This window comes from Mycteria americana, chromosome 13, assembly GCF_035582795.1.
Source record: "Mycteria americana isolate JAX WOST 10 ecotype Jacksonville Zoo and Gardens chromosome 13, USCA_MyAme_1.0, whole genome shotgun sequence".
NCBI classification, from domain to species: Eukaryota; Metazoa; Chordata; class Aves; order Ciconiiformes; family Ciconiidae; genus Mycteria; species Mycteria americana.
In genome coordinates, this window is record NC_134377.1 from 4,596,679 (window position 1) to 4,617,163 (window position 20,485).

The 20,485-nt window shown below is 42.3% G+C and overlaps 1 long non-coding RNA gene across 1 annotated transcript; it reads left to right on the plus strand.

Moving 5' to 3' along the window:
* Positions 1-5,750: 5,750 nt before the first annotated feature.
* On the plus strand, positions 5,751-20,014 carry LOC142416433 (uncharacterized). The gene is made up of 3 exons (XR_012777722.1): positions 5,751-5,891; positions 17,563-17,653; positions 19,964-20,014. It is a non-coding gene; the product is annotated as an uncharacterized LOC142416433 (long non-coding RNA).
* Positions 20,015-20,485: the final 471 nt, after the last annotated feature.

Consider the following 20,485-nt stretch of genomic DNA (forward strand, 5'->3'; position numbering starts at 1 on the left):
TTTCTTTCTTTCTGTTTATCTTCTTTTTCCCAGTGGATGTGAGTTTTCTGGACATCAGGGGAGCAGCACAGCATTCATGATGACACGTGTGTTGAAGTCAGTTATGACAGAACTGGAAAAGTGTCGAGTATTTAGACAGTCTGTTTGATCTCCTTCCTTTACCTGTCTAAAATTTGGAAGTCAAAGTCTGAGCATTGTAGTGTAATTTCCTGTGAGTCAGTGGGGACAATCAGACACTTCCAGAGGGCACTTCATGTGACTGGTCTTAGATGTTTATTTTACAATGAGGTAAATTGCCCGTTTACCAAGGCTATAAAGAAAATACAGGGGAATTAGCTCTCAATTAGACACCTCGGATTTAGAGACCTAAGTTAGATCAGTCTCATCCCATGCTTTAATTTACAGGTTCCTTAGCAGCTTTGACAGTCTTACCAGAAACTTCTGATGAAGCATCTTCTTTTCTGTCATCCAATGTCTGTCTTTCCCTGTTCCCATCTTTTACACCTGAGATAAGTCAGGCATTTCTTTTTCAGTGCAAAAGCCAAAAGATTCTCACTAAAGTTAACGGTGACACATTTAAAGCTCATGAAAGCAAATAGATTACGACCCAGTGGTTTGTTACAGAATGGGAACTATTGCTACCAGTTATCAGTGAGACTTTAATTTTTGTAGTGTGAAAGATTTTGTATGGTTTGTGACAGCATCCACAGTTTTATTAAACCAATTAAAAGTGCATAAGCATCAAGATGTGAGACAGCTGTTAACTGATGGGTATTAACAAGAAAATTCCGTTAGAATCATCCATGGTTGAGCATGGGGAGAGGCTCTTGATTCTTTATGAGTATCCCTTGTGGTCCTTGCTGTACATACACTTGGCTTTTTTTCATTATCTATGACCCAGCAGCACAGAAGGAAATTAGCCTCTCTGATACAGTTTTCTCATCTGACAGACTCCATAGAAACATCTCAAAGGGGAAAATTTTGGGCTATCTTCCCAAGGGATTTTTCCTCTTTGCATTAAGGGAGAAGCTCTGGCTGAAGCCCTGTTCACCTGGGAAGAAACTCCTCCGCAGTGCTGTTGTCTTTGGGTCCTGCTGAGCTGCAGATTTGGCTTTCTGGGTTTGTTTCATGCCCTGCCCAAGAGCTGTGGCCCCAGGAAAGGCTTGCTTCCCTCATTTTGGTACTCATCTATTTGAAAAGCCATCGCAGACCATAGCTATCAAAGCTGGAAGATGAGACTCTCTGAAGTTAACTCTCTTCTCACAGGACGGCTCTGAGCATCAGCCCATTAAATGACTGGGGGCAGCTTCCTGCACTGCACTGATAGAGTCTCCTGTTTAATGATGCCATGAAAAAGCAGCAAAAAATAAGCACTTAAGTTCTTTCACACAAGCTGCTGCCAGACACCGTTGTCCATTGGGACTGGAGAACCCCTACATACTCAGGTAAAATTACTAATTTCCAAACTGCAAGTAGGGTGAGAATTGGGCTCACTGGGTTAACCCCCTTTCCTTAGTTGCACCTTTCAGTTTGGTAGATGTTCACATATTTATAACTCTGTGTACAAGCAGGTCAGCATATTCTTCAAGGGCCATTATCCTGCTGCTCCCTACAGCGTTAGGTACACAGCAGGGAGTTGCATCAAGGAAATGCATTAAGACGAATCAGCAAGAGAGAAGGGTACCTCTGGGCCAACTCCCTGCTTCTCAATTATTTATACTTCATAATTTCCAGCAAATCACTGGCTGTTTATTGGTGCTCATCTATAATTGAAGAGTTTCCTAGATCACTGGCCAGCTTTGCTTAAGATGTAGCTGGCCGTGCTTTTGAAAGCTGTTACGAAAACCCCACAGGGAAAGGCAGGGTCTCAGGAGTGGCTGGTCATCCATTGAGGATACACCCTTTTAATTTTTGGCTTTTGTGGGCACCTGGGACTGGTAGGTTTCCAGCATGTGGTTTACCATCTCCATTTGACCGCACCACATTGTGTAGGGACTGCATGCTGCAGTACCAAGATGACCCTGACCAGGAAGTATTTCAGGGATTCTGCCTTTCCAAGCCCTTGCTGGTACAGTGTGCTGCTTGTTCTGCCAAAAAAAAAAAAAAAAAAGTGGAAGGTTTTGATGTTCCTAAAATTCTCGAAGAGGCCATGAAAAAGGGAGCTACTGTTCTGAATTGAGATGAAAAGCCAAAGCCTTGAAAACTTTCAAGAGCTTAAAATCTAAAGGGAAAAAATCAAGTGCATACCTATGCAGGGGACAGAGTTGGCTTTGCATACTTTGGGTGGCTCCTTCGTCAGGCCTGGCTCGTCTTTCTCCAATAACATTTTGACTTAGTTTTTCTCTTTTAATTTCAAAATAAAATTATTTTGGCTGATGCGGTTGAACTTTTCTGTTTAGAAACACTAGAATGGGCTATTTTGAATTTTTTTTTCTGGTTTTGTTTTCAAATAAAAAAATTATCTGGAACCAGCCATTTCAGTGTGAACAACTTCACATTTGAGCAACTAGGAAATTCTAATGAAAAAATGTTTTGTTGAAATGTTCCCAACCAGCTCTATCCATCACTTCCTTTCACTACTACCCAATAAAAATAGCTCCCACATACCACTGTAGTCAGGAGTGCCATGTTACAGAAGAAGAAATAACTAAGCCAACAAAATGACTCACATTCCAAAGATAATATATAAGGTAGGGCCTGGCCAACTGGTTAGATTCAAATTAGAACCAGCCTCAGCCTTCCTGCCTGAAACAAAATGATCACAAAATATGATCTGTTGTTATTTTTTGATGTTTGCTCATTTTATTTTTGCACACTTCTATTCATGATCCCACTTCTGACTTAGTGGAAGTGGACATGCTTTTAATGCTATAGAGACTGCTATTTCTCCTCATTTTTAGACTAACTAAAAGCAGGAAACACTAGGACTGTGGCAAGGGGATTTTTTCTTGTAAAGAGACTTTTTGGCTCTGTTTCGCCAGCTTGGAGTTTGGGTACGCTGGTTAAAGTATGCATGAAGATCTAGACCCCTGCACAACTGAAGTTTTACACTACCGGGTTTCTCTTTTTGAAGTGATATATTTTGAAGTAGCCATAATTGTGGACCTCACAGAAACCAGCTGATGTAATTCTGTGGGATGCATGAGCATAAAGAAGTGGACCACTATGGTCCCATATGTCCTCAGAGCCTAAAATATCCTTCTTAGTTTTAAACGAATAATTCAAAGACATAAAATTTTAATTTTATTGTTGTTATGAGGTACTGAACTAATACCCTAAAGTTTTTAGCTCGTTAATTCTGTTGATCTTCGCTAAAGCACTCGTTCCAGCAGAATGAGTCCTTCATGTATATACAACTTTTCAGCCAGGTTAGTAGTGCTTTTAGGAGCAGCTCATGGTTTAGGGTGAATGCATTTTAAAGCAATCTATAAATCTTTATGATCTTTGTTTTTCTTTCTCTTGCATGCATACTTGGCAAGGATTTTCAGTTTGCATCATTGAAAATTTGATTCACCTATGTACAATGGGGGAGATTTGTCCACATCTGAAAAGCCAACATCAAGCCCTTTGCACCTTTTAAATCTTCAAAATAGGACTGAAGCAGGACATTATGGTTTGCCAAACTGTTGCACTGCCTTCCCCTGAAGCTGAACTGAGTTTCAGCCAGGCGGAATGAAGGGGGTGATGGTGGAGAATGAGTTACTGTGACCTTGCAATGTGCTATGGAAGAAAAAGGTAGTCTAGGGGCTGCAGTACTTATTTTTGCTTTCTTTTCTCTGTGGCTTTGGTGCTTTAGGTGGCTGCTTGGACTATTGAATCCTGGTTTGGGCAGCCTCTTATCACAATTTGGAAGCTTAGAAGAAAGTAAATTAATGTTAAAGGTCTACAGAGACCAGCTTATGGGGAAAGGTTTTGATTTCAGAAGATTTAGTTTAGATGAGCAGCATGCAGCATGGCTAGAGTAAGAGGCCAGCACTTGATGGGCATACACACAAAATAGACGAAGGAGTAATGAAGAGTGGGCTGCAAGAATAGCTGGGAACAGTGACTAGGTGTGAAAAGGGGAGATTTTTCTGGGCATGGATTTGTCTGCTGGAGGCCTCAGTGTACTAGTTGGGAATTTTCAAAGGGAGACTGAACAAAATCCTGGATCGTGTGGTGGGCATGGCCACGGGGTCACACTGTATGGGAGAAATAGATACTCTCTGTCTCTGGGTTAGTTTTGTGAAATCTCATAAGAGTATAAAGAATTGGGATAACTGAATCTTTGGGTGTTTGGTGAAGATCTCAGCTGTACTTCAGTGACAGTCAGTGTGTGTGTTAGGGCAGTGCTGCCCCAGAAGGGTCCCTGCTGCAGGCGCTGCCATGGCGGGGTGGCGGCGTCCCTGTCCCAACAAGCGTACAGACCAGGCCAGCGCAATGCAGCAGACTGCACTCTGTCCGAATTCCTCCCTGATGTCTGTCCATCTGGCCTCTCCCCTTTTTCTCTGAAAAGAAAAGAAACAGCTGTTTTACACAGCCCGTGATGGAGTAAATGCCTTCTCCTAACCACAGCCAGCTCCCAGCTTGGAGCCACTGCCACGACTGCACCCCTGTCACACAGGGCAGGCACATGTCCTAGGTGTGCAGGGACCTGAAGAGCCCCAGGCTGCTGCCACTGCCTTTCTGAAGGAAGGAATGGGAAGAGAAAACAGCCCTGTTAAAGGCTTGAGGGTTATTGTGTTTGGAAGAGGCAGGGGCAGGGTTCGAAGTGGCCAGCATCCTGAGGTGCTGCCACGTATGTGTGCGGGATGAGGGGGATGGAGGAGTGGTGCAGATGAGAAAGGGGCAGCCGGAAACTGGGACTGGACCCTTTGCCTTGGATCTGAATAAATAAATCCAGACAGCGTGAGGGCATGGGGTATTTCACGGGAGAGTCGTCAAAAAGGCTTTTGTGCCATATACCTTTGACTCCCACTGGCTTTGAATCAAGCCTGGAATCGTCCGTGTTTACAACTGAGCACAAGGGGGGCTTGGGGTGTTTAATGCTTGGCCGTTACTAAACATCCTTGCTGCATGGGAGCTTAGCGGTTCCTGGGGACACTCAGGAAGGTTAAGGTAAGCAAGCTGGAAGGTGGACATTAAAGTGGGTGCTGGGAGTGCTGCGAAGTGGCCTTAGTTGGTTATAGCTGAGTCCCTCTTCTGAGCTCTGTAGTTATGCCAGTGACTATCCAAGGCCTGCGAAAGTACCACAAGGAGCAGGATGCTTTGGAGACGCACTAACTATCCCTGAAGTGTCCGGTAGCATTTTCCTTTGCCCAGGTACAGAGGGGCTTTTTAACACTGTTGTCAAATGTCCCTGGCAAATGTATTGACATGATCTGCACTAGGAAATAAATAAATAAAAGACATAAGAACTGAAAATGCACCCTCCCAAGATAGCTTTTATGTAGCTAGAAAAGTGAGGTGGTTTCCTGTTCTAAATATTTAACATGATGTTTATGATATGTCCTCTGGGGGAAGAGATGCTTGAAAGCTAATGTTTATGAAGTAAGTCTGGAGGGATGGAAAGGGGAGGGAGGGCACACTAACTAGGAAAAAAAAGGGAGGAAACAAAAAAAGAACCTCAGGAGATGTCCTGATTTATGGCTTTACTTGCTGGAGAAAAATCTCTCTGTTTTGTTAAAAAGGTTGCAACTGATGGAAAGCAACTTCAAATCAGCTCCTTTTGAAACCAGAAACCTGTTCCCTCAGTCCAGACAGGATCTGAGTCTGGGCCAGCAGGAATCTTTTACTGGCTGCTGCCTTCGTGCTTTCGAGCCCTGCAGAAGGCGTATGTGTCTGCGCATCACGTGAGGGTTGGAATGATGGTCTGATGTTTAAGAAGCTGAGCTACATTTGAGAAAGGAGGGGTGAGTTCAGTTTCCTACTCTGCCGAAGCCTTCTAGTGTGATATTTGAGTGTTTAATCTTCTTTTGTCTCTGTTCCCTGTCTGGGAATAGCAACAATTTCCTGATTCATTGGGAGATTGAAAATAAATCACTTCATTGTTATATACTTAAAAAATAAAGGCCTGGATTGCCATTATTTCAGGAGGGATGGCTCCTTGTGAAGCACACTCTGAATGGATAGTATTTTTCAACCTAGTTTATTAACAGTAAACCCATGCTTGATTTGTTTTACCTTAGTAATTCTGTATGTAAACTGCAGCAGTTCAGGACCAGCTGCATGTATGGCTTTGCCATTCCCGCCCCAGGGTGTAAATCTTTGGGGGGAAAGCTGTAGGTCAGAGAGGTGGAAACACCAAGTGTTTCCGCTACTCTGATTTTCAGTAGTGCAAGTTATTGCAGTTTTATATAGCGGCTATATATTGTCTGATATAGTGTATGTAATGAAAGAGGCTGTGTTTGAAGAAGGTTAGTGCAACTCCTGCATATTTTACTGTAATGTCTTCTGGGTCCTCAGCAGAGCCCTTGGCAGTTCTTTTGGCACGTGCTGCGGAGTGCAGCAGGCCTTAGATCTTGGGACTGAAGGAGGCTGGAAGGTAAACATAAGAAATTTCAAACATCATCTTGTCTAAGATGAAACTCCCTGTGGCTTTAGCACTGGACTTTGAAGGTTTCAAAGAAGTCAGAGGCCAGGTAGAAAAATCCCATGTCTTAATCAATACTCTAGGTTTCTTCAGTGCACTGTGCTCAGCCTGGCTGAAAGTCAGGCCATTTGTTTCAATTATTAAGTACAGATTTATGACCTGTTGTTTTTCTTGGACATAGAACCAGGCTTGGGACCATTTTTTTCCATGCAAATAACTGTGGTTGGCTGTAGTCAGTCTATGTATGTAAATGTGTCAGTCGCATTTATAAACATCCAGTTCCCTACTCCATTTTCTCTCTATCCTCATGACTCTGGCCTTTCTCATCAAAGTAAAACAGTTACACATCCCTTGTTCTGGGGTTACTGTGTTTTGCACAGGACTAATCTGCATTTGATGGCTTTTCTTTGGCATGCTATCAGCAAGCTCTTAAATAATTTTCCAGCAGAGAAAATCACTGCAGTGTGATGGTGCACCACTGGGCAATCCTATTTTGATGACAGGCAGGTCTGATTGGTCCAGCATGGGAAGATTGCAACTAGTGTTGATAATATTAGTGTACTGTCTCATTCTGTTAGCTGGTCTGCTCTAACAACTGTATTCTTCCAGTAACAAGTATGGATATTTTCCTTTTATTTAAATATTCACGTATGACTGTTACTGAATAAAGTAATTTTGATAATAGTTGAAACAGTGCTTGTTTAAAAAGCATTTGAACTTGGGTAGACTTCAGATGTTTTGGGTAAAATTTATCTAACAGTGAAAGTTGATAACGTGTGCTCCCAGTGCATCATGTTTAACTGTAGTAACTCATTCACATTAAAAAAGTGGGACAGGAAGGTGATAGTCTACTACTTCTTCCAACTAATCAGTTGAGCTGCTTCTTCAGGAGGAGGTGTGAAGAAAGTCCCTTCTCTAAACCTTGTTGATAATACACAGAGAAGGCTGTTCAACACACGTGGCATTTAATTTTTTTTAATACTCCCCTTTGCCCTGAAGTTGTGCATCTCTTAAATTCCAACATGAGAAATTACTAAACGCAAGAAAAACAGCAAACCCTTCCCCTCCCCACAACCCCACCATACACACACCTCCAAAACTTCACATGTTACCTGAGCATCTGGAGCATTGGGCTGAGGGGAACATGGTTTTTAAAGTTTTTTTTAAACAAAAAATCCCTAACTCTAATCTACAACCCCCTTCAGACCTGCCTCTAGGGAGAAACCCACCAATTACTATTTACTTTACCAACCTAGAGTGATTTGTGGACGTATGTAAGAATTATTTACGGTTTCATGCAGGAAAAACTTTCAGCTCCCTATTTGCCCTTGTAAGTAATGAGTTGCCTCAGGGGATCAAAGGTCAGATTTTGGTTTTAATGCCCACCTCCTTTTAAAAAATAAATAAAGCAATCTATGTGAAAAGAAGAAGAAAAAAACTAACAGTCTGAAAAGGCTCTGACTCCTGCTCTGCTTTGATGTTTTAGGTCTGGAAGGGATCATAAATTTGCTGGTGTGAGATAGAGTGATAATAAATGTAGCTTTTAACTGCTGGGTTTTTAGCTCACACAGCATCCATTATCACTGGCAACTGCAAAGGGAATGTACTTTTTTTTCCTTGTTGCTCTTTAGAAAGATAAATATTCACCCCACTATCCGCTGATGTCCCAAAAGCTCAAATGTAGCCTCTCCTTGTGATTGTTCCCCAACAACTTTCATTCTTGGTCAAAATGATTCAGTGGTGTTGATAAGCGTCTGGAGGGGTTAGCTTGCCACTTAGTTCAGCATTCACCATTTCAGCTCTTTATTGGATGGATATTTTTCCAGTAGTTTGAAGTGTGGTGAGCAGGGAATAGCCAAGGAACAATTTGAAAGAGAAAACATGTTTTGGCTTCGAAGTTTGAGAACTCCTGAGGTTCCCAAAAGAGCTAGAAGCAGAACTACCATTTGGTTTTAGAAGGACTTTTGCATCTATGTTGTCTGGCTTCCTGTGAAACTCATACCCTGGAGCAGTTCCTTCTTATTTCTTACTGACAAATAGGCCAAAGACAATGCCCAGGCCCAGTGAAGTCTGTGCCGTGTCAGCACACTTTCATGCCATCCCTAGGACTCTATTAAGCTCAGACAAGATGCACTATTGGAAATTACTTTAAAAGTCTGACAGATACTTTGTGCCGGTATGGAGCAGTGCTTCCAATGCAGCCAGCTTAGTCATGTCGTAATATTTTAAAACTATGTTGTTAATAAATGATTTTAACCACTTAGATGTCTATTAATGTCTTTTTACCGAATGCCAGCAACCTCATATTCCAACAATTTCCACAAGGACTTATTGATCATGTATAGATTTGGAATGAATTTTGCCAAATCAGTTTATCATGCCTATATATCTCTTTCTATCTGCTTTGCTTTGTGGAGTGAACACTTCAGCTATTGTTTTTATTTTCCCTAGATCAGCAATTAAGTCATCTTTACTCAACTTGCATCCATTATGGATCACTTCTGTTAGTAGTATCTTCTTTTTTTTTTTTTTTTTTAAGTTCAACCATAGATTTGTTTCTTTGGTCTGCTGCAAAACTTAATGATTTTCCATATGTTCTTTCAGGCCTCCAATCTAAATGAGAATGTCATCTACTCTAAATTCATCACTTTGAGAGCTTTTAGAAACTGTTAGAAAACCCTGGGAGTAGAACAAATACTAGACAGCACTTATTTGAATAAGTAACATTCAAAGGGTGTATTAAAAGACGCTGACTTGGTCTTTACTTGCAACTTGCATACAGTTAAGACTGTGAATATTTTTATTTATGATAGCTCTTGTTCTTAATTCCTTTAAGTGTTGTATGAAGTTTTTTATGTCTTTAAATTGCATATATCAGAGGATACCTTTTCTTACTTGGCTTTTCTATTCCAATCGTGGAAATAAGCCCCTTCATAGATTCAGAAAATGTAAGGTCAAAGGCATGTATCACGTAGTCTGAATTCTTCTGCAAAGGAAGCCAGTCCATTGGAATCAGTTTAGTTATAGGTGGCCTGACACGTCTTCCAGGAGGGTGTCCAAACTTTCAAAAGTAGACAATGCACAACATTTCCTAGCAGTTTGTTGTAACAGTTAAGTACCATGACTTTCGAGCATTTCACTGCTAATTTGAATATGTTTGGCTGTAGCTTCTGATCAATCTAATCCACCTCTGGTTTTGTTTTAAGCTACAGTAGTCTGCCTTTTTGTGTTACCAGGTTTACCTCCAACTTTATCTTTGGGGCAGACCAAATTTTTACTGAGTACATCATCTTGGTTTTTTGTTGAGCCTGTGTCTTCGAAGACATCTGAGAATTATCTCTGAATGTTGTCTGTGTTCATCACATGGACTTTTGCTGCTTGTTTTGACCACACTTTCTGCTTCTTTCTGGGTCCAGGCAGATGGCCGTACCTGTTACCCTGAGGTGGTGTCTAGTGTATGCTAGTTAGGGGGTGAGCCATTTCATCCCCCAGAAGGTACCTAGAACAGATGGGTTGTATTACCTCAGGGAGATGCCTGTGCCATTGCCTCAGCAAAGAGCCTGGAGGTTTATCTTGGCTAGACCTCATTTTCTGACTACTGAAATTAGCTGAGATGAATCTGCTCAGTTGCACACAGTTACCTAATTTCCATAGCCCTAGAAATGTTTTTATGGAAAATTCTATCTTAGCCATCTGATTTTATTGAAAGAATCTTACTTCTTCAAATTGGCCTTTTTTATCAGTTCATTCTCAGTTCTCTTTTTTGATTACCTGTCCACTCAGACTAGCCCAGCTGCCTGGGATACCATATAAGAAAGTTTGTATGACTGTCAAACAAGAGAAAACAGATCGCTCATTCTGTGAGTAATCTCACAGTAGAAAGGAGACCTAGATTTCAGTGACCACCTGGAACTGACTCTGGGAAAATATCTTAGCATAATGTAAACTTGAGCTGGACTCCAATGGCCATGAAGGCTGGGCTCTAGATAAGGTCCATTCTGTGATTAAAAACATCTGCTTCCCTGGACGGGATCTTATCCATACTCCTTGGAATAGGACAGCTACTCATGAGGTGATGTTAGCCAAGTTCTGGATGCAGCTCTTGTTGTAAAATCTCACAGGCAGCTCCTGCTGTTCTTCCTTTGCATGCACTGGAACTGAAATACATTGGGAAGATACATATACTAATCTTTACAGCTACTATTTCAACTTCAGTACCATGAACTGGCAGTGCTGAATGTTCAGGTGGGATGAACTGATGATGACTATGTTGAAATGACTTTTCAATGATTGTGATTAGGCAGTAAAATACAAAGAATATCAGGAACTGGAAATGGGTATCCTCAGCTAACCTGCAATTGCCTTTTGAAGGCAGTTATATACGCATTTGTACATTCTGGCTAGAAGCTGGAAAACACTCTGCTCAATAGAAGACTGCACATCTAAACGCAACAAAGTCATTATTACTATTGTAGCCATGGTGGTCTAAGGATTTGAGAGAGGCAGATTTTATGGGTAGAAGATAATTCTTGTCTTCTATTAAACCAAGTGAAATATTTAGAAAAGCAGTTAAAGTTTTGGGCGCATCTCTCTCTATGTCATTTCCTATTTCAGGCAGGCTAGCCAAAGCTGGATACCTGAGTGTATACATATGCTGGCCCAAAAAGGGTTTGGAAAAGAATTCCAAGGATAAAAACCAAAGAATTCCCGATTGGCCTTAGGAATGAATGTCATATTAACATGCTGTTTCCTTTTTGTTATCAGTGACTAATACCTATTCTCTCCATGAACCAAATAATCACTGTGGTGTGTTGGATTGTTTTAAACTGGGGAACAGGGATTACAAAATCTGAACATCAAAGCAGTCATGAATGAGGGCTTATCTGCGGAGCAAAGGTGGAATGAACACAGAGAGATGCATATGAGAGAGTTAACCTCAAGGTCTGATAATCTGCATCACACTAAGATGCTGTCGGATTTCAGCAGTCAAATAGAGACAGATAGAAAAAAACTTCAGCATTTAGCTAATCAGGATTACACCCAGCTAATGGAGAGAGGTTGTTTTTCCCCCCTTCCCTATCATCCTGGTCGATTCAAATTGATCCTAGTTCTGCTGAGCGAGAGCAGTCCTTCAAAGTTTATTCTGATGTCAATTTTTATAGTTTCCCCCACTGATCAATAGAATGCATAATCATTAAGGCAAAGTTTGTGAAAGGTAATCCTTCAATGCGAGTTTTATGAATGGCTCAGAGTCATGGCTCTAACCATTTGGATGTAAGTGGAACCTTTAATCAGGTGAGTGACAGGAGACAGTCAATAGGATTTGCTGAGATTGGATTCTGATTTTCTATACAGCTATGCAGAGTGAGCAGGAGAAAGGGGAATGGGGACGGCCAGAGGAACAGACATAGGCTAAAATGGAAGTTTCTCCTCTTTTATTATTTATAAAATGTATTTCCATTATTTTTAAAAAACACTTTGCACTTTCATATCGTTTTTCACCTAGAGAGCTCAAATGTCGTTGGGGACATTTGCTGATTAAACGCTACATCATCTTTTTGTGAAGGTGAATAACAATTAGTACTACATTACACTGGTGAGAGCTTACTGTACTATGTTTTCCAAGTGCAACACATTTGTAGCTTCTCAGAAAGGTGACAGAAAGCAAGGGCAGATGAAGTAACCTCCTTTAGATGTCATAGAGTAGGTCAGTGGCAGAGGAAAAAGGAACCTTGGAATCTGAATTGTTTTGGGTTTGCCCGCTAGACATGTGGGTGTTATTGTGGATTTGGTTGGTTTTTTTTTTTTTTTTGGCACATCGTTATCTCCTGAGTTTGCATGGGAGGGATGATTTGAGTTGTGTATACTGAGAAGAAGAGTAAGGAATTATCTGAAATAAGGAACTGGAAAATCGGAGGGTAAGTGAGAAGATTAGCTGTTGTACTGAACTCATCACTGCTGTAGCTGACCAAAAACCACTTGGTGACGGCATTAGTATCTCTTCTTCTCTCCTTTTCTGCCATTTCAAATGAAGTGAAATGAGAAGAGCAAACATGCTATCAAGACACTTTTTCTAGCAGCAAGAAGTATTTTTGCTTGGGCAAATAACTTCTTTCTGCTGAAGGGTTTGCCATAGAGTGCCAGGATGAGAAGAAAACAGCCAAGGGAGAATTTATTTCCATTTGGTATGTTGAAAAGTAAAGGGCTAGGTTTTAATATTAGTACAAAGACCTGTATGGCAATGAGACGCTCTGAGCGTTCAGCCCCAACACTTAGCTGTCAGATTGGACAGTATATTGAGGCAGGAAAATGAAACTGCTGGAAAGCAAAGCTGGTGTTTTCATTTGCACTTTCCAAGAAGAACAGAATAACAAATGTGAATAGTGTAAATAGTGGTCAGTAAATTCCTTTGCAGGTGGCAGATTGGGAGTTTGCTAAGAATTTTTGAAAGTGTAAGTGTAAAGTTTCAGTGCGTCAGCTGCTCTAAACTGATACAGCTCCATTGGCTTCTCTTGCTTTGCATTAGCTGAAGAGTCGTCCTAGGGCGCATAATCTGGCTATTCCCTTTAATGATTTAACAAATGTTCGTAAAGCAGATTCTCATTTGGGTGATTGAGCAAAGTTGTCTTGAGCTTCATCAGCTGAGGACCTGGCACTACGTCTACAAGTGGGCTAATGTGGTGGATTTCGGAGGGGGCTATGTCATGGCACTTTGTACGTTAAGCTTGGTGCATGTCATGCTCCTCATCTTCTGACATTGCTGTATTGTGAAGTTGGTAGAAATAGGATTTTTTTTTTTTTTTAGCTGAACGTGTTTAGTTATTGCTGTTTCATAGTCCCCAGAGCATTTTGTTATTATGAGTGAATAGCAGCATGAGTAGATGGATGACAAGAAATAGAGAAACTGTGCTTATGCCAGCGTCTTCAAAAATTCAGAGAAGACAGACCTATGCGGGAAATATACCACCACTTGCTAAGAAATTATCCCGGAATAGATCATGCCACAATAAACTCAAGGACTGTGGGGATATTGGCTCCGCATGCTGGCACAGACCTGGAAATACGGACTCAAATGTTGTCAGATTTACAGGTGCAGATGCAGTCCCAGTGCAGGCAGGGTTATGAAGGCTGTGATGGGGCAGCACCTCCACTTCCCCATGATAAGGTCTCAAGGGGAAGTGTGTCATGGGTGAAAGCCCCCCTTGCACAGCTGTCCCTTGCCTCATAGAAAAGTTACTACCCAGTGACTATTGGTAGTTTCACACCTAGATCTAGATCTGAACTTTGTTTCTTGACCCCATTGCTAAAAGATTGGTTTTCGGCGTTTTCTGTGAAATGCTTGCAAGCCTCTACCATGAATTTCTTTTGAGAGACAAAGAAAGATATGGGCGCAGCTCCGAACTTGGAAATTATTAGTTGCTGAGATGTATTTCAAAGCTTTTGGTCTGACAAGCGCTAACCTTTGATCTAGCAAATGAGAACTTTACCTTATTGAGGCAAGGAAAGGGGAGGAGAAGGGTGGACTGATAAATGGCAGAAGGATAGGATGACTTGGGAAAGATCAGTGGGAGCTGAAAGCTCTTGAACCAACTTTGTTGGTTCAAGCTCAGGTGGAAGGAGAGACTGGGGAAAAGTCCTCCGTGGGGCTCAGGAAAATACAGGCAAGTGAGCTTGTAGACTGTGAGAGTGCTTCAGCCTTCATTCTTCTCCCATTCCCTTTTCCACCTTCTCCTGACTGCACTGGTCTGCTTTGCTAGGGTGATTGGGGAGTGGACACCAGCACTCGGGGATTAGGTAGTGGGAAGTGTTGTCCCACTCAGTGCCTGCCCCTGGGGTGTCCTGACCATCAAACTGTGGAGCACAAACATGTATCTTATGGGAACCTGTGTCTGGAGAGGTTTCACTTTCAGAACAGATGGTGGTTGTGGTTAGGCATTTGGGAAGCTGACTGGACCTTGTTTTCACATTAACCTCGAGCATAGCCTTGCTGTCATGGAGCTCATGGAGCCTGTGTGAATCAGAGGGCAAAGGCAGCTGGAGTTCAAACTGGCCTTGGCAGGACACAGCATCAAAGGTGCTTTCCCAGGGTTATTTCTCCAAGAAGGCAGGGGAGTCATAAGACGTCTTGTCCATTGTACAGCTGATATCACAGCTGGAAGGCTGTGTTTATGGCGCATCAGTTTTTCCTTCTTTTTTGTCACTGCTTTCCTTCTTCTTGCGCTTAATGCTGACCAGCTAGTTTTCCTGTTACACCGAATGCTTCATTTCCTGATGGGCCCTTCCACGGGCTGACGGTGCTGTTTACAAGCACTGCTGAGATGCCTCTCTGTGAATGATGACCCTGTTCCCAGTCCTTCACCACACACCCTCCCCCTACCTTTCACTATGGTAAATATTTTAGTACTCGTTGAAATCAATTGAGCCTCATCAATTGGAAATAGAGTGTAAATCACTGGGACTTTTGCATTCACCCCAGAAATCAATTTTCACACATTAGGGCTATTAGCTTATTGAGAACTGTGTGATAAATGGCTGCAGGCCATCATGGAGCCACACCTGCCAGCTGTACATTTTGCATCTCAAATAGGCTCAAAAGTAGGGGGACGCCAAGGGAAGATCTCAGGTGGGCGGAGCGGTGCAGGGTAGGAGACACAAGGACCGTGCAGCCAGACAATCTGTGCCTGGAGATCAATAACATCTACAAAGCACTAACTCATCCTCGCAGGGGTTGGAGACAGAAGGCGGCTCTGAGCCAAAGTTGTGGTTAGGCATCTGATTTTTTTCTCTCACAAAGATGAACGTAATTTGAGGAGGAAAGGTGAAATGCAGATTACGAACATTTAATAAAACTAATGCAGTAGTTTAAAAAAGAAGCTTTTCCACAAGTAAATATCTTTCTTCCATGCAGCAGCTGCAGAAGGGGTGTAGAAATGCCGCCTCCTTCTGTCATCCCAGTGCTCCAGGTAAAGAGGATGTACAGTTTATCACCAGCTGTGATACGGAGATAGCCGGGGTTTCTACTCTCACTCTGTAATTCCTTCCTATCCCCTTGAATTCTCATAGTGGCAGCTAATTAGCTGTTTGCTGAACGAGTCTGGTGGAGGTGAGGGATCTGGTGGCCTAGTGATGAGGTGGCCTTGGATGAAGTGTAAAGTGCCCAGCAAGTTCTTCTATGGTCATTTGGAAGACCTTGGTCTCTGTTTCCAAGACAGGACACAATTCCTTCTTCTCAGTCACTACTGCCAATCAAAAATGTGGGTGACTCCAGGGACTTGGAGGCTCTCCAGTGGTATAGTCTGTATTTATGTGCTTTGTAGTTCAGTGTTTTACACATATAAGCCACCCCTGGAACTGAGGCAGTCATATCTAGGTAGGGCAGTCTCTTTGGCTAGAGATCTTATCCCTGTGTTTCTCCTAAAAACTTGTGTAATGAAGCATATGTTTCCCAATATTGGATATTTGTCTGTATAACAGGAAAAAAAAAAGGAACCTGGAACAATAGATCACCAGATAGATTGTGCAATGTAAATAGGAATTGATTTTCTTGCTGTAGAGTGAATACTGTGCACATATACCCCTGTCGTTCTAGGAATAAAAACCAGAGCTACTTCAATAGATATAGATGATCTGTGTCATCAAAGGTTTTTTTCTCAAGATAAGCCATGTGGGCTTAGAGGCAAAGTTCCTTCCTGTGATGATCTGGAAGAGAAGTGACTCAGATGCTTCTTGGTCTATACATTTTGACGAGGAAGCCCAGGACAGTGGTGTAATAGGAGATGTTTCCTTGCTCAGACACTACAGAGACTTGCCGTGGCTTGGTCGTTTTTAGTTGCAGTGCTGCTGGATGGATTTGAATTGCATCAGGAGAGCATCCCAAGAGCAACAGGCAGCCAGGAGAGCTAGCACAGAAAACAAGATGTCCAGCAGTAAGGGGCTTGGCTAAGACTTGCAGGTAGCTTTGACCTGCCCCCTGGGATCCACTATTTTGATGTTGATGCTTCATCACCCCGTCCGTGTGCCTGTTTCCTTCTTGCTCGCTTGCTTTGAAAGACCGAACTGAGGGACTGAGAGTCCTGACTCACTGTCAGATAATCTTTCCAGGCCAGCTGGAAGGAGGAAGCAATGACCTGCTCCCCGAACAGTGCCAGCATGGTTTGGCAGCTCTCACAGCAGCAGACAGCTGGCTTTAAAATGTTCGCACCTAAAAGTTCCTGTGCTTCATTCGGCCACATTTCTGGAACATTTTCCAGTCACTCCATCCAAAATTTTGTCTTTCTTCTTCCTTGGAAGTTTCATATCTAGCAACATACCCCGTGCTGCGCAGGCCTGTTGGTTAACTTACCAGTATCTGGAATTTCAGCCCGGCCGGCTGCGATCAAGACTCCTGGGCAGGGGCTGCATTACTTCTCTGACAGTCTTGGGCTCTCACCCTCAGCTAATTACTTTGATCCTTTACACTTTGTAAAAATTCTTACAACACAAAATAAGTCCCCCCTGGCTTTAACCTTGTGACCTAACTGGCCCTTGTAAAAGGGAGGGAGAAAACACACAGTCATGCACGCCCAACCACACGCACACGCACTCACGCATATGCCTATATACACATCCCCACAAACTGCCTAAAGCCTGTTCCTTTAATAGTTTCCTCCCAGGACTCCCACAAAAAGGCAAATAAAACTCCTTTTACAAGATAGCAGGGCAGCATGAAGGATCAACTTCACCAACGACAAGTTCTTTCTTCAGTTCATTTGTTTTTAACATACTTTTCCTCCAGATTTTGATCCTCTAAGTGCCTCTCCCTCCTCTTCCCTTCCCTTTCGAGGCTTCCATCGTTGTTCCTCTTGCCTGCCCTGCTGCCAACAGCTTAATGGCTAAAACAAGCAATGTATTTTTTCAGGATCTGCTTGTTCACAGGGAGTAGCATGTGTGCGAACACATACTTCTGAGTTCCTTTCCATGAATAGGGAATGTTTCTTCTTTCCTCTTCACAGGACCCAGCTAAGAGAAGAAATCCAGAGGAGAGGGAAAACCATCATATTTATGAAGAGCAATTAAACAGACCAGGGATCTTTAGTCTGTGAGGTAGCTGAGGAGAGATACAATAGAGGTCTATAAAATCATAAGTGGCCTGGAAAAATGAATAAGTTGTTACTCTTTTACTTCAGTTACTACAAAAAGGAGATTCAGTTCTTCACACAATGTATATGTCCCTCTCCCCAGTAATCAGAGCTGGGGGAAGCATTTTAGAGAATGGTAACTTGGTGAACAGCATAAAGAAATTTAAGTTTCTGTATGGTTTAGATTAAGCATGGGGAAACAAATTTGTATCTTGTTCCTTTACTGGCTGACCTGTATTTATGAAACTTACAGACACTTAATAATCTTGAGACTTCTTCCTCTCTGACATATCTGGTTAAGAATGCTCAACATTTTCTGAAGTTACCGTAAACCAAAAGTAGTGCAAGATGCATACACATCATGATTCACAAGCCTTCTCTCTTTAGGAAAATAGAGAAGAAAAATAAAAACCTTAATTTGCCAATAAAACCCACATTTGGATGCCTTTACCATTTCCTCAGTTAAGCCAAAACCAAATTGTTTGAAAGCTTTTAGGCTTTCATTTATTTCTCCCTTCTTTCTAGTATTTTCTGTTTCCCATGCTTGAATTAGAACTGGTAAAGGAAGGAGTTTGGGAGTAAAATCCTGCGTAGTCTGTCCTTCTTAATAGATCACCTGGATATTATAGTCAAAGAAATCTCTAGACTCAGATGAAACCAAGGGTGTCATCTCATGTTTTCTAGGAGCCAAGAAACAGATTGTGGAAACACTGTTTGAGGGGAAAAGCACCCTACCCTTTTGTTGAAAGGTCTACAGTAGCCTGTGCTGTTTGATTTTGCTAGACATCACGGTCTTGGATCCAAGGCTCAAGGCAGTGAAAGAAAATTCCATAGCGTTGCTGCAGGATGACTGTGTGTGGGCAATACCTGCACAGAAACATGTTCTTGAATGAGAAAAAAAAACTGTCTATGTTCTTGAATGAGAAAAAAACATGTATTGTGAACGTGGCCAGTTTCTGCAAGTCCATTTGACAATTCTAATCTTGAGAAACAAACAGAGGTTCCTGTTAGCTCCCTGCATGAAGTCCCCATGCATCTGTTCTCCTCTTTGCACCACTCAGGGTGGGACACAGGACAGCCACAGTGTCTAGTTAAGATCTGTGGAAGCCCGTTCAACACATAGTGACATAATTAGGAAATTTATATGTTCAAAGCAAAAGTGGATTTTGCTGATTGCTTGGGCATTACGGCTTTGGGATCAAGATTGTGACTGAGAGACTATGAAGGACCAAGGGGGAATCTTGGTAGGATTTTCATACTCACCCCTCTTGCCCTTCTTTGAAGAGGATAGTTGTTTAGACAGGGAGCTCCCTGGGCCAGGATCTCACTTTCTTGTCCTTGTTTGTACAGCACCTAGTACAAGAGTGACCTTGCTACTTGCTTAGGAATCTTTGGGATTCTTGTACTACGCTTTGGCAATGCTCGGGGAAGAAACTATTCATGTAACAGAAATACCAAGAAGAACCTTCCCCAGCGCCCCTTCTCCTGTGAGAGATTCTTTGTGGGTTTTCTCATACCCTGAAGGCTTGTGAGCATGATTTTATCCCATGTCAAGGGACACTTGAATTTCCCAGTGCTGAGGTTTTTCTCTGTTTTTGTCTAGGTCAACTTCCCACATGCATGAGTCTGAGTGGAGCCATTTCAAGGCTCAGTCTCCACAGGGTGCTAACCATGCCAAAGCTCTGACCACATCCAAATTCTAGTAGAGGGCTCCGAGATGGCCTCTCTTTTTCCCCCAAGTTGCCTGCTTGTACTAAATACTGGGGCAGCTCTCTAAAATACTGAAGGAACAAAGCATGCAAGGCAGTAAAATGAGGCAATTAAACCTATAAAACCAGGGTTTACAAGGGAATTTATAGTGTCAGAGGCTTTTTATAGCTTTTTTAGATTAGTTTAAATAAAAAAGGGGGAGAGAGAAAGAGAGAAAGAGAGAGGGAGAAAAAGAGGACCTGAAACTTGAGGAGACTTAAAAGTTCGGAGAGAGGCTTTTAGGAAGCACAGAGGGGTAATAATTAGAGGCACATTTTCCATTTCACTGTCTTTGCAAATTGAAATTAAAGAAGGAGGAAAAAAAAGCATGCACAGAACAACAGGCAGTTTACATTGCTCCCACTTCCTCCTAGTAGCGTTTGATTTTTCTATTGCTATTCTTTTGTTTTCTGGCCAGGTGAAAGCATCTTGTCACCTTGGCAAAGGGACTAAAGTGAAAGAGGGAACTCAGGTAAGGCGAAATTTATGTTTGGGTTTTTTCCCCTTCTGTTGTGCTTGCTTGCAGGTGAAGTTCACTGTGTGCCTTGCAAATCTGGGAGCTCATGTTCAAGAGATGAAATGGAGCCAGCACCTGATTAAGGCAAATTTCATCAGGTGAGACAATAGACCCTGTGTTTTAGAGGGTATGTCATATTTCACAGTTCCTCCAGCTTCCTTTTGCATTGCACACATACACAACGTACGCACACTAGGCAAGTTAGCTTGAGATTGCCTTTGGTGTGCCTAGTTAGACCCATTCTTGGCTTTTGTTTGCTTCTATGTGGAACTAAGGAAAAGGTGATTCAGATCCCTTAAATCCTGCATCCTTCTCTGTGGAAGCATATCCTTTGTTCAGGCCTGATTTCCTCACCGTCAGTAGAACACACAGTGCTTTAAAGTGGTGTTTTTACTTTACTCCATTCATACAATCACAGAATAGCTGAGGTTGGAAGGGGCTGCTGGAGTTCCTCTAGTCCAATGTGCTGCTCAAAGCAGGGTCAGCTACATTGGGTTGCTCAGGACTTACCAGTAGAAACTGAGGTAAAGA